The sequence below is a fragment of the Podarcis melisellensis genome (genome assembly GCF_964234715.1).
Source record: "Podarcis melisellensis genome assembly, chromosome: 16".
NCBI classification, from domain to species: Eukaryota; Metazoa; Chordata; class Lepidosauria; order Squamata; family Lacertidae; genus Podarcis; species Podarcis melisellensis.
The window spans coordinates 38173145-38186921 of NC_138533.1; the positions used below are offsets into that span (position 1 = coordinate 38173145).

General features: G+C 41.8%; 1 protein-coding gene and 1 long non-coding RNA gene across 9 annotated transcripts in view; one reads left to right on the forward strand and one right to left on the reverse strand.

Annotated features, from left to right (window-relative positions):
- PITPNM2 (phosphatidylinositol transfer protein membrane associated 2) overlaps window positions 1-13777 on the forward strand; it is a 176416-nt gene that overhangs the window by 62434 nt on the left and 100205 nt on the right. The gene's annotated exons all lie outside the window — the stretch shown is intronic.
- LOC309359652 lies at window positions 897-7730 on the reverse strand. The gene is made up of 3 exons (XR_014163897.1): window positions 7510-7730; window positions 4013-4123; window positions 897-1000 (listed from the first exon to the last, which is right to left on the reverse strand). It is a non-coding gene; the product is annotated as an uncharacterized lncRNA (long non-coding RNA).

Genomic DNA, 13777 nt, shown 5'->3' on the forward strand with positions numbered 1-13777 from the left:
GAAGTCTGGTCTCAGTTGCTACGAGATGCTTCTTTTCGTTTTCACTTGATCATTTTTGAATGCTTTTATTCTCAATAGTTATTCTTGAGACAAACTGGGAGAAGTGTTGTGTAGTGAATGGATGTGGTGTTGCTAATCTGTTAATGTCAGGCATGAAGACACAGATATTAAACATTTAGACCACTGCAGCGAAATTGGGCCCTTGCATTGAAACACCAATTAAATTATGTGAGCATTCATTACCCTCAGTGATTTAATAATTGGAGCGTTCTCTTCCCCACATTTATTTTGCCTAGCTGAGAAATCAGTCTTGAAGGGTGCTGGGCAAAGCAAATTAAACAAACAAACAAAGAAACAAACAAACACCACCCTCTAAATCAGGGTTAGCCAACTCAGTGTCATCCAGATGTTTTGCAAATCCCAGCACCCTGACCATTAGCCATGCTGGCTGGAGGGCACCACATTGACTACTCTTGCTATAAACCTCCAGAAGCATATTTCTGAAGATTCTAATTCATACAAAGCCCTTCAGGTGATACTGTTGACAGAAAGCTTTACCCAGTGAAGATTCAAAAGTTATTACAGGCTTGTACAGTGGTACCTCAGGTTACATACGCTTCAGGTTACAGACTCCGCTAACCCAGAAATAGTACCTCGGGTTAAGAACTTTGCTTCAGGATGAGAACAGAAATCGTGCTCCGGTGGTGCGGCAGCAGCAGGAGGCCCCATTAGCTAAAGTGGTACCTCAGGTTAAGAACAGTTTCAGGTTAAGTACGGACCTCCGGAACGAATTAAGTACTTAACCTGAGGTGCCACTGTAAACAGACACTTTCCTGGGTGAGTAAGAACTTCCTCAAGGTGACCACATAGGGATGAGAATTGATCCCTTTAAAACTCTGGTCTTTTACTGAAAACTTTGATCAGCCTCGGAATCTACAGAATTCTCTTATCTGTATTCCGTGCACATCCATTTTTCTTCTTAGTGCTTTTTCAGAGCAACCTCAGACAAAGGGAAATAATAGGTATAATAAGTAGTTACTTTGCACCTGTTGACAATTAAAAGGCTATTATTGGCTGCATAATGCTTTTCTGTCTTGCATCTCTAAGATAAAAGACAGCCAAAATATCCTTTCCCTATTATACATAGAGACAGAAGGGAAAACATACGTTATGGTATGTTCTTTCTTTTTTTAATTGTACACCATTTGCACTGTTACAAGACATGTTTTTAGCAGAGTGCTATTGCTTCTTTTGGCTTTCTTGACTAAAAAAAAAAAACTCAACACGATAAGTTTTGCCACCAAACTGAAGTTTTTAGATGTGTTTGTTTGGGAGTAATAACACAACAATATTTCCATGCCTATCATTTGAAAAAATAGTAGCAGTGTCAATCGGTGTCCTCTTGCCTTAACAAGACCACGCAAGCCCAGCTAAGTGTGTTGTCCGAACCAAGACCTGCGGTTAAGCTTTCTCCACAGTATGCATGAGCTATAGCCAAGGTTTGCTCATGGTAGGCTATCGTTCCTAGGTTGCTAAAAGGGTTTTTTTTTCCCCACAGAAAAATCATTACATTATGAAGGTTTCCTTAACCAAGCCATATACAGCACAAGTTTCTCTATGTGGTGTTTCTGGGACATCAGAATAGTTTGGACAACAAGAGTTCATATAAAAAGAGAATTATATTAGTGAAGAAGAAGAGCAGAGAGCCACAAACATCTTTCTTCTTTTCAAAGACTGGGAAGGGTCGAGTGATAGCTTGACAGTCCTTTTCAAATGCCCACAGTGGACACAGAACAGGTGGACCATGGAGGGTGTTCAGCATTTTGGTGGTGTTCAGACTGATCGATTACCCAAATATAATGCATCAAAGTATACAGTTTTCACAAATATGTGGATTTCTGTGCAGACCATACCCCCAGTATATGCATTTCTGTAGTTATTTGCTTGGCTGACGAACTGCATTGCAAAATTCAGAGAAGGACGAATTTCAAAGGATGGGTGTGTTTTGATTTGCATATTGTTTTGGAAAGTGCTGCCTCCCCAAAGATACCTTTGGCAGGTGTGTGGATGGTGGTGATAGAGGAGAAACAATGGATGTAATCATGGGGTTGGTGGAGGAAACCCCTAGACAGAACGTTTTCTGTTATTTCAGGAACAATTAATCTTGTTTAAAAGTCTACCAAAGGCCAAACTCATAACACCGAAGCCTCAGTTATAAATTGGCGTTTCTGAGAAATTCATATATCTTTCCAGTTCTCCACAGCTGGCCCTTGAAAAATCTAATCTTCCAAGGATCAATTATTGTATAACAGTAATGTTGGCAATTATTTGATCGTCAGGCTCGCCATCTCATAGCTGCCAACGCACCCTCTTCAAATATGTCCTTTTGAGTTTTTGCAGTGTCTATTTCCAGCAGATTCTTTCCCTGCTGCTTTGTTGTGGACTATTTTCAGCTTTCCCTACCTTCCTTCTTTTTCAATGTTGTTCACGTATATATTTAACCAGGTATTTTTAGCTTCATGTTTCAGAAGGGCGTGGGTCAGGAGTACGATAGAGAAAGAGAATGATGGAGAGAAAAGAGAAGAGGAAGGTGGAGACAGGGAAGTTCAAAGGGAAAGAATTAGGGCATGTGAACAGATTCTGAGACCCTCCAGACTGTGCGGTTTTTTAAAAAAACATGGTGTATTCTGCAACATGTTCCTGACCCCTAACAGTGTGTTAGTATTGGATTTATAATGGACCACACATCATTCTGTTTTATTAGTTGTTCTGAGATGCTTCCCCAGTGTTACTGCATTACTGCCGCCTGGAGTGCTGTAACAAAACAAAAGCAGGACAAAAAAGCACCAACAACCCCAGCACATTTGCCATATGAAAAGTTACACAATTTCAGCAGGAAGCTGTGGAATGTGTGATTTTTCTAAACATTACTTGACTGGAGAACGCGGAGAAGTGAACAGTTTGAAGGATGGCTGCATTTCGGTTTGCATACTGTTTCCAAAAGTGCAGATTGGGTGCTTTTGTCAATAAACATCAACTGACTATGTCACAGGCAGCAAAAAGGTCTGGATTGGCTATGCTACTAGTGCATCCCATTCCCGTTGTAGGAAAATGTGTGGACTTCTTTAAAGCAGCTATTCTGTGTGGAGATTAAATCTTATTTGATTATCCTCACTGCTCACCAACCCGATTCGTGACTGTGTCGCTTATATAAAGCAAGCTTGGAACACCCATCACTCGGTTTTTGTTTCATTTCTTTTTTCAGGCATGGAATAACTCTCTATGTTAATTTTCTAGTGGCTATTTAGCTGCAACGATTGCTGCCATTAAAGTTTTAAAATGCCAATGTGGAGCTGGGAACATTACAAGGGGAGTGTGTGTGGCTGCCACATTTAATATGGCAGAAAAGGCCAAAATTCAATATTCTTTTTCCATTAATGTTGGTGGAAGAAATAAGAGCTCCTGTTTGTGGGTTTCAATTAAAAACTGGTTTTTAGGACTGTATTTCTTTTTCTCTTCTGGTGCAAGTAGGTATTTGACTGCCCTGTGACCTGTAGCGAGATTTAATAGCTACAGCATGGCTGTGTGGCATATGGCCCGTGTCCATCCTTCTGCTGTAATTGATGTTGGCCTCCTAATGAGCTCTTAAATTCAGAAGGTGACGTCAGACTTCATCTAACAGCACAAAAAAGATTAAGACCCATAAATGCATTTGCTTCTTTTAGTGTGCTCTTGAAGCAGTGATTCTTGTGTCTAACCAATTGCACTTTGCAGCTTTCGGTCTCTTTGTGTAGTTTTTCAATGTTTTCTTCTGTTATTAGACCTCCCTGCAATTTCCTAATTCTGTGTGCAGGGGTTACTAATTGGATTGAGAAAATGTTTCTGGATGGTGACGTTGGATTTACACAGATTGCTGTGAAACAGTGCAAAGCATCGGGGCCAAGTCAAATGGCGTTGCTCCCTTCTGTACCTTAATGGCCCAGAGTTTTTCCTCAGCTGGACACGTGCTGACCCTGCCTCGCCCTTTGCTGGCTTTCGCTAAAATTCTTTGCAACTCAGATAAACATCTTCACATTTTTCGATAGCAGATTCAGAGATCAGGGGCCACATACCAGTACTGCATCTGTAATGCATACAGAGTGAATTTGCAGTAGCGCAACACAATGCAAATGTAACAGCTCCAGCCTCCAACTGTTTTTGAAGCACCAGCCCCTCAGGCTGTTCCATTCTAATTTCATAGCAGGGTTGACAATGAAACACACCATTCTACAATGCAGTGCAGTGTGTGTACTCTCTCTCTCTCTCTCATTTTCTCTCTCTCTCTCTCTCTCTCTCTCTCTCTCTCTCTCTCTCTCTCTCTCTCGTGTGTGTGTGTGTGTGTGCATGCACATCTGTACACATGATTTCACTAGAGAACTGCATGGCAGAGTTTGAAGGATTTTGAAAGACAATCGCCCTTTGGTTCATGTACTTCTTTTGTAAAGTGCAAATTTAGGAAGTTTGCCTTTAAATGTGATCTGAATTGAATTTATCCCCCATCGCCAACACAGAAACACCTCTCACCATCTGCAGAGCCTTATGTTAGGACCAACAATGCCACCAAGGGCACTCAAAAAGATTATATCAAGGCAGCACTAAAAATTCAGGTTGGCACCCCCACACATCATGATTCACAATATAGTGCCAGGTCAAAAATTATGAAACCAATATCACAATATGCACGTCAAACCAGTTTGGGGTGATATATTGATATATATCCCAGCCCTAAACATTCACCATCTTCCAATCTTTGAAAAGCAGACAGCTGTTTGTGGCTCTCCGTTGTTCTTCTTCTTCTTGATGAACTCTTGATTATCCAAACTACTCTGATGTCCCAACAGCAACATATACAGGCAACAACACATTAATGCGTGTTCAAATCACATGTGACTGCACACATACACACACATATCACTGCGAAGCTGGAAGTGGCACTTAAAGGGGCAAAAACAGCCCCCAAAAGAGCACGGAAACAGCAAAAATGGTGTGAAAACAGCACCTAGCAATCCCACAAGTCATTGCAAGTGCAATCCCAGGAGCCTTTGAGGCCTGTTGAAAGTTGGAGTTTGAGCAAGGAAGTTTGGAGGGAGTCTGGCAAGTGCTGCTGGTTTTTAAAGGGGGTTTTCAAGCATTTGCCAGCTTTTTCAACGGTGTTTGCAATATATACAATTTCACTTAAATGTGTGGTGCCTTGGAACATAACCCCTGCCTAAATGGGGAGTTGTTTGTTTTGCCTTGTTTAGGAAACCTTCACAATGTATTGCTTTTTCTCTATTAATTATTACACCATCTCTTCCAATAGTGCTCCTTGTGTGTATGTAAGGGAAAGAGAAAGACTGTAAAATACTTCATCCTCTCTTCCTGTACTTTTTCTTCTCCTGTACTAGAATCTGTTTGCTAAGTTTGAAAAAGTGGTTATAATCCTTGTGATTCATCAACTTGCTCCTTTGAAATTTGACTCTTCTGTCAGTTACAATCAATGAGCTTTCATAATAAAAATATTCAATATTAATTTGATTGTTCAAAGGACTCCACATACATTAAGTCAGCAATCCTTAGAACAATATTTGAAGGGAGGCATTTTTCTGTGTTGCAGAGCGGGGACTGAAGTTGGGGGAGACTGGCTTGTCTAAGTTTACAGAGCAGCCCTGTGAGAAGGAGAGCCATAGCTTAGAGATATTGAGCACACGTTTGCATTCAAAAGATACCAAGTTCATTCCCCAGGTAGGAGGAGCAAAGCTGCTACTAATAAAGATGCTGAGATAGCTGGACCAAGGGCCTGATTCTATCTACTGTATGAATTTGTGGCCGAGGTGAGAAATGAACCAGGGTCTTGTTGACTCATAGCATTCAGATGTGGAAGTTAGAACATAATGAGAAACAATGATTTAATGTTATGTGCACAGACCTCAGGCTTGCTCTGTCTCCCATCTTTTCCTCTGATGCCACCATGAGGAAGAGATCAAGCCTGTTTCACCATAGTTTATGAAGCTGGCTTGTTTCGATGCATAATAGCTAAGATGAACCAGAGCTTAGGGCTGCGACACGATGCTTAACTTTAGTTGACAGAAATGGGAAGTGAAATCTTCTATTCAATTTAACCGTAGTTAAAACTAACCACAGTTTATCCAGGTTCAGGCGCAATGCTTAACTGCTGTTATTCTAAACTAGAAAAAAATGGTTCTTGGCCACACCAGAGGAGGAGAGGGGAGAAGAGGGTGTTGACATGTAAAGCTTGCTGCAGCTCATTCCTGGAACGATAAACCACCAAATGGTTTATTGCCTGAATAAAGCTATTGTCACGAATGCTAAAATATATGAATAAAGTGTTAAAATAGAACTAGGGATTGGGGATAAATTAATTCAGTTAATATTTTAATGCAAACCTGTGTACAGTGGTGCCCCGCAAGACGAACGCCTCGCAAGACGAAAAACCCGCAAGACGAAAGGGTTTTCCGTTTTGGAGGCGCTTCGCAAAACGAATTTCCCTATGGGCTTGCTTCGCAAGAAGAAAGCCTATAGGGAAATCTCCGGGGACCTCTTTTAAAGGCTAGCGGTGGGGAGCAAAGCCTTCCCCCCCCTCCGGCCTTCAGAAGAGGTCCAGGAAGGCCGGCGGGGGCGAAAGGCTTTGCTCCCCACCGCCAGCATTTTAAAAGCAGTCTGGGATAGCAGGGAAGCGCTTCCTGCTATTCCGGACGGCTTTTGAAGGCAGGCGGGGGGGGGGGAGCAAAAACTTTTGCCCCCCGCCGGCCTTCAGAAGAGGTCCTGGACCTCTTCTGAAGGCGGGCGGGGGGCAAAAGTCTTTGCTCCCCCCTGCCTGCCTTCCCGGGAGAGCGGGAAGGCAGCGCTGCGTTTCTCCGCTCTCCTGGGAAGGAAGGTGGGGGGAAGCAAAGACTTTCGCCCCCCCACCGGCCTTCAGAAGAGGTCGGGGGACAGACTGTCCCCGGACCTGGTCTGAAGGCGGTTTCCATAGGAACGCATTAATTGATTTTTAATGCATTCCTATGGGAAACCGTGCTTCGCAAGACGAAAAACTCGCAAGATGAAAAGACTTGCGGAACGAATTAATTTCGTCTTGCGAGGCACCACTGTAATTCTCTCTTCCCAAATCAACAAGTGAACCATAACACAGCAATCCTTTGAGATTTGCACATCTCCAAATTTTGTACTGCGACTGTGTGCTTAAAAATGCATATATTAGTGAAAATGTACAAAACTACATTATGTCAAGGAAAGTTGCTTGCTAAAATATGTATATTAGGCAACATTGCATATATTAGGGTAGATGTGAATGAAAATGCAAACAAATATTTGTGCCAACATTAAGGGGGAAATTGTAAATTGATGCAGAAATAGGGTAAATTGAACTTAAGGCTGGAAAAAAGAGCTATGTAGAGAAGCCAAAATGGACAGAAACAAAAAATGCCAAATCCAGCTATTTGTATGGACAACATAGCATTATATACATACATGTATTGAATATACAAGGCTGGTCTGTACATCTTGTGTGATAAAATGCAGTTCACCTCTTGTGCAGAGCAGCTCAGCAAAAGGGTTGGTGAATGTTCTGATTTTGCTGTCTGCTTGAGATTGCAGAATCAGGGAGGTTGTCAAAATCTTGGCAGATTGCAGCTGGTCACTGATGGGCTGCATTTGACTTGGTAGATAACAACTTGTGCAGCCCTGGCTTGAATCAAGGTTAATCCCTGGCCACTTTAAGTGAAGTGGGTGACTTTCATACCTGGTATGGTCTTTTGTGTCAGACTTGGGAATGTTGGTGCCCAATTGTGCTGATTCACGTAATTGAACACTGGGCATAGCCAAGAACTATAAATTACTAATTTGGCAGTAATGGAGGTATTTGGAAGTCCTAGTTGTCCTATTGGCAGCTTTCCTATTAATGTATATTACTTAGGGTTTATTGCTGAGTACTGTTGTTTCCAGATTTTATTTCGCCTTAATCATTTGTGTGATGCTATTTTGAGAGAAATCAATGATTTCATGAGTTATGAACACTAATGTAGCTAACAGACTTAGGGCCCTCTCATGCCACTGAGGTATTGTTTTTCCACAGGTCAGCTGCACTCATAATTTAAAGGGTTATTTCACTTAATGTAGCATTATGTTCCCCTTAAAAATGCCTGCCCTCATAACACACTACTTCATTTACTCAGAGTAAAGGAAATTTACTTACAAGACCCTACGTCTCCATGACAGTCCCTTTAATGAGTAGCTTTCCTCTGCCCATTACTTTTAGAGGGGATTGTGCCTCTTTAGTTAGTGGCTTCCTGTTTACTTTTGTGATTGTGGCATTCATGAATTGGCCTTTAATTTGTCAGTTTGAGAGTTGTTGGTGGCAGAGATTTTAGTCTTAGTTTCTTGCAGCCAGAGCAATTTCTCATTAATTTTATCTTTTAAGATAGTAATTGCAAAATGAAGACGGACGCTCCTGAATTTCTTTGGGGAATATAGTATTATATTAAGTGTGATATGCAACCACTGTCTTAATTCTGTTACCAGCTGATTGTGGAAAAGCAACTCCTGAGCTTGGGTATGGTGTGATGAGGAAGCAGCTGCAAACAACTCATTCCAGGGCAGGCTTCCTCAACCTTGGCCCTCCAGACGTTTTGAGACTATAGCTCTTCTATCATCCCTGACCACTGGTCCTACTAGCTAGAGTTGATGGGAATTGTAGTCCAACAACACCTGGGGACCCAGGTTTGAGAAACATTGATAAAGCCTTATGATTAGTATGAGAAGTTAATTGAATTGAATTGCTGTAGATTGCTGCATTCTGCTGCCTGTTTTGGTGCAAATTTCTTTTTAGTTTTTTTTAGCACCCTCTCCACCAAAGCTAATACAGAATCTCACTTCTCTTGCTTTCACAAGTTGTGCTCATTGCAGGGTTTTCCCCCTCTAAGTCAAAAGCTTAGCATTTTTTTGCTATTGAAAATGGGTACAATAAAAGCTGTTGGACTAGTTCATGAGTAATGGCAAGCCATGGTTTGACTGACCTTGAGCTTGTGTGCTCCCCTCTTCCCCTTGTGTGTTTCGATTCTCTCTCTGATCTCCAAACCATGGTTTGCTGTTATATTCCAACTCACCAAACTATGGTAGCCCTCCAAAGCAGAATTGGAAGTTGTGGTTTGGAGGATGAGTTCAAACTGTAGTTTGCTGATTGAGATGGGATTGCAAGCTGTGGTTTGTCCAAACCTAGGAGTCAGAAAGGGAATTGAGGCAGAGATAAAGAAGATGTGTGAATTTAAGACCCAACAGCCAAATAAGGCCATGGTCAGGCTGAAAACATGTTTTGCCTGCATTAGAGTTTTGAAAGTGATGTGATGGAGGTGAGTGCATGCGGTTCTTTTGTCTCGGTCTTGTCTGTAGTTGCACAGGAGATTAGGTTTTTTAAAACACTACAAAAAAACCTAGCCCAACCTGATGTGGTGCTGGGCAGAAGGTAGATCTTGATGACTTGCAGTACATCAGCAAGGGTTTCTGAATCCCAATTGTTTAACAGCAACATATTTTTTTTCTAAATTAGGATGTTGGAATCCCTGGCCTGCTGCAACTCAGTTGTAGATTTGTGCTTTTTTGTGCACCCAGTTAACTCAGGAGGGCAATAGACTCTGCCTCCTGGGCCTTTGTTGCACTTCCCCTTGGCTGGTGGGTCTCAGGATCCTAATGAGAAAACAAAGTGCCCAGTAGATTTCACAAGCCTAACATTCTGCTATTGTCTGTGATTGTGAGTTGAGCAGCACCCCTATCAACGTGCATTCTGGGGAAAAAACCTTCTAATATTAGCCTGACCTTTGAATTACACAGGTGAGAGAATTATATATAGAGCTTTTATTTTCCCCCTTCAGCGCTTCCCACTCTCAGCTTGGCCTTTTGGTCTTACATTTAAGACTTTGTTATTACCTTTTATGATCGTTAACTTCTTATTCTCTAATTATAGGATTTCATTCCAAGCTTCCCACAACCTTTCTTTTACAGCCCCAAAAGGGGCTCCGTTTATACAGACCCTAAATGGTAGGGGGTTTAATGCCTGTTTTCATTCTGAAGCACAATTTAGCACTTTGGTTCACCATGTCTGTCTGAGAAATTACCTGTGTCACTTCATTATAAGTGTAATATTTTTCCTGCCCCAGACCCATGGTTCCTGTGGCTTTTATTGCTTTTAAGTTGATGGCCTATTGTTCTTTCCTCCACTTTTTTTTTAATGCTCTTTAAAAGTCCAAATGCCCCCCTGCCCCCATAGTAGGATGAGACCACTTTAATCAAATCTTCAGAAATAAACATATTTCCTAAGGGCTGTAAACTATCCCCCCCCCCCCCCCGTTTGGGCTTGTGGGCCCACAATGTGTGAGGAATTTGATTCATGCCCATTTTGCATACAAATATTATTGGTATGTTTGAGAATATTAATTAAGAGCATCTTAATGAGATTATCCTTGCTGTGTTCTGGAATGTTCTCTTGGTGGATTAGCCTGTCAAATAAATTATGTGGGTCAGCGTGGAAGGTTATAAACATATTCTGACATGTATTTTTCCTGTTATTTTTTAGGATTTTTATTGCTTAATTGTATGCATATTTTTGGTGGTGACTGTAGTTTTTTATAGTTTTGATAAGGTCTGTGGACTAATTCTATTCTATTCCTGGAGTTTGAGTCTGTCAGATAAATTCTGTGGGTCAGTTTGTCAGGGGAAGGAAGTGGGCGATGAGTTGCTTTGAGAGACCTGCTTTCCTCGCGGCTCAGTCACTCCAGGGAAATTTCCTCTGGGATTTCTGATGGCAGGTAGAACAGCAATTTAAAAGCAGTAAAAAGGCACGAAACAAGGTCTTGAAAACAAGAGGGGAAGAGTTGTTTATCATGCAGTGCTAGACAGCTAATTTATTTAGAGCTTCTGAGGGAGACAAGATAGGCTTGTTTTATTACCACTTTAATGAAAAAGACTTGGAGCCAGTGTTACGGTTGCCACGGGGATGCCACTAAAAATGGCGTCTCCCTGGTGTGCAAACTCTGTCCAGCGGTGACATTGGTCAAGTGCTCCCCACACACTCCTCTTCAGTTTTGATACCCCTGATTATTTGCAACTATTACCACAGAGTTGGTTTGGGCGGCATCCATGGAGCAACGGTAATACATACTCCAGCCCTTGGAGTGTTTATAATACTGGAAGAAGTTCCTTACTGATGATCCTGTTATGTTTTATTTTGTTGTTGGCTTTTACTGTGTTTTAGCTGACTTTCATTTTTTTCTGCGAGTCAGTTTGAGAGCTTTTCTGGGGACCAAAAACATTCCCTGTAAACAAACAAACAAACACAAACGTAAAACCTTAGCCCTCAGCTCTTCAAATATGAAAAACTGAGGTGGGGAAAAAGTTTTGCTTTGCTTTACGCTCTCATCTCAAAAATGGTCAAGGGCCTGCACACTTCCCTATGTACACCATTTTCCACCTGAGCTTGTTTTCTTTTCCTTTTTGTTTTTTTTTAAGTGTGGGAGTGACCGCATAGTGACTTCCCCCCTTCCAGTTTTCATGCCATAAATACTTTTGGTGGATTTGGCAGCGGGGTGTATTGGTTTATCTTTATGTGAACTGTTTGCTCCTTTCCTGGGCAGCCAATTCTGAGGGTGGTGGAACTACCAATAGAGCCCCCTCCGCAGCAGGTAAAGCCCAGGAAGGTCCGTAAGGACAGAGGTGTTATCTATATCTGTCTGTCTGTCTGTCTGTCTGTCAATAACCAGTAGAGAAGAAGGAAGGAGGTGGTCTTCCAGATACTTTAACTGGGTAATTTCCTCTGACTTCTTGCTCAGAATCAAGGCCCTGTGTTCCTATGAAGTACCTTGAGCTGTCAGCAAGTGCTGGTTTCTTCTGTGAGCTGCAAGTACTTAGCACTTGGCAAAGGTGCTGAAACAAATGGGGGTAGGGAAGAGATTGGGGGGAAGGAGAGGCGAACACTTTTCTCCCAAGATGATGCGCTCCATTACTGACTTGTCACTTTGAGTGGGATTGTAGCCTTCTGAGGCTAATGCGATTAACCGTGAAGGCTGGTGTGTAACAATCTGATCTTTGCCTATTTCATGGCTGCTACTGTGACATGGAAAGTTATGAGGGAACTATACTTGGGAACAGATCAAATGGCATAGGACGAAAGCACAGGGCTATACTGAGACTTTTGTTTATGCAGTCACATCATGTACATCTAGCGCCCTAACAGAGGGCCCCTCCAGGCATCCTTTTCACTGTTCGTTCATGATTATTTCTTCTCACGATCCTTTCAACATTGTTTGCAAAGGTTGGGGTTGGACGCACTGTTTTATTTTCAATCAGTGCATGCCCTATAGCTTCTTGCTGAAATCCTGTAACTTATCATACCGCAAATGTTTGAGAGGAAGGGTTCCTTCTCCCACTTTTCTTAAGTCCTTAAGCACATTCTCCTGTCCTGCAGATTATATAAGCATGCCCAACAACATTTGATTAATCCACTAATGGCAAATCTACCAGCTAAATCTGCTCAATTCTATGCCAAGTTTCTACTAGACAATAAGATTCAAGTTGTGATTTTGGCCATTGCCAAGTTTCTGTCTGAGGTGGTCAGGATCAATTTGTATTAGACAAAAGTCAGAAACTAGCATAGTCTTATGATCTGTCCTAGTAGTTTGTGTGCTTTTAATGTATTTTAAATGCACTGAATTTCGTACTGTTGGTCCTTGGAATGCAATAAAGAATTGTTGTTGATAATGAATAGTCAGGTGGATTGTAGATGTTGCAGTGTAATATGAAAACAGACATGTGTGGAATTTGATTCACTTTGTGACTTCCCAAAAGCTGAAGCTGTTGCTTTGCACAACTCGGCTTACCCTTCATTCCTCAAACAGGTGACCTCCTTAAGAGAGAGGATGCCATTATCAAGCATAACACTTTGATAAAAGCTTTCAGGGATTTAATTTTTTAAAAAGCCTTTTCACACCATCTACCGAGAGGAGATGCACAGAAAACCCTTTACAGCTAAGCCTGTGAAGTTCAGTGAGGCAATTGATCATTGATCATTGTTTTGGTGGTTCACCAAGGCACCTCTGCAGTGACCAACCATGGCTTGGGGTAAGCTGGTCTATGGCAGTGGTTTTCAAACATTCTGCCATTGTGAGACCCTTTTAAAATCAAATATAATCAGCATTTGCTGCTGTTGTTTTCAGTCCTCAAACTAAACTTAACAATATGTAATTGACGATTCCCCCTCCCCATTTGCACTGACATGAATGGTTCAGAATAATGCAATTAATTACATAGCATTATGCTGCAGCAGACAATTATGCGATATTATGCGAAACAAACAATGCTGTTTTTGTTGGAAGATGCCCTGCAGTGGAATAGAAACAGTGCTCTGCATGTGATGAATATGGGGCAGAATGGAAATCAATGCCTTCTTACATTTCTGCATATGTTTCAAGTGGAATACTAACCAAACCTATTGGGCCTCTTCCTCACCCCTCATGAACTGAGGATGTACGCTGCAAAATTCCAGCATTAATCTACAGGTGTGCATTGCAGGGAAAGATTGGTGGTGGTGGGTGAGTTACTTTATTGGAAAAGCTTGACCACCACTACTGAGTCTCTCAAAAAGATTCCAAGGAATCTTGGTGTTGCCTGCTATTAACTTCCCTCCAGGTTACCCCAAACTCCATGCCTTTTTACATGAGGGTTGGACAGAAGAAAGTACTCAGGAGTTGCT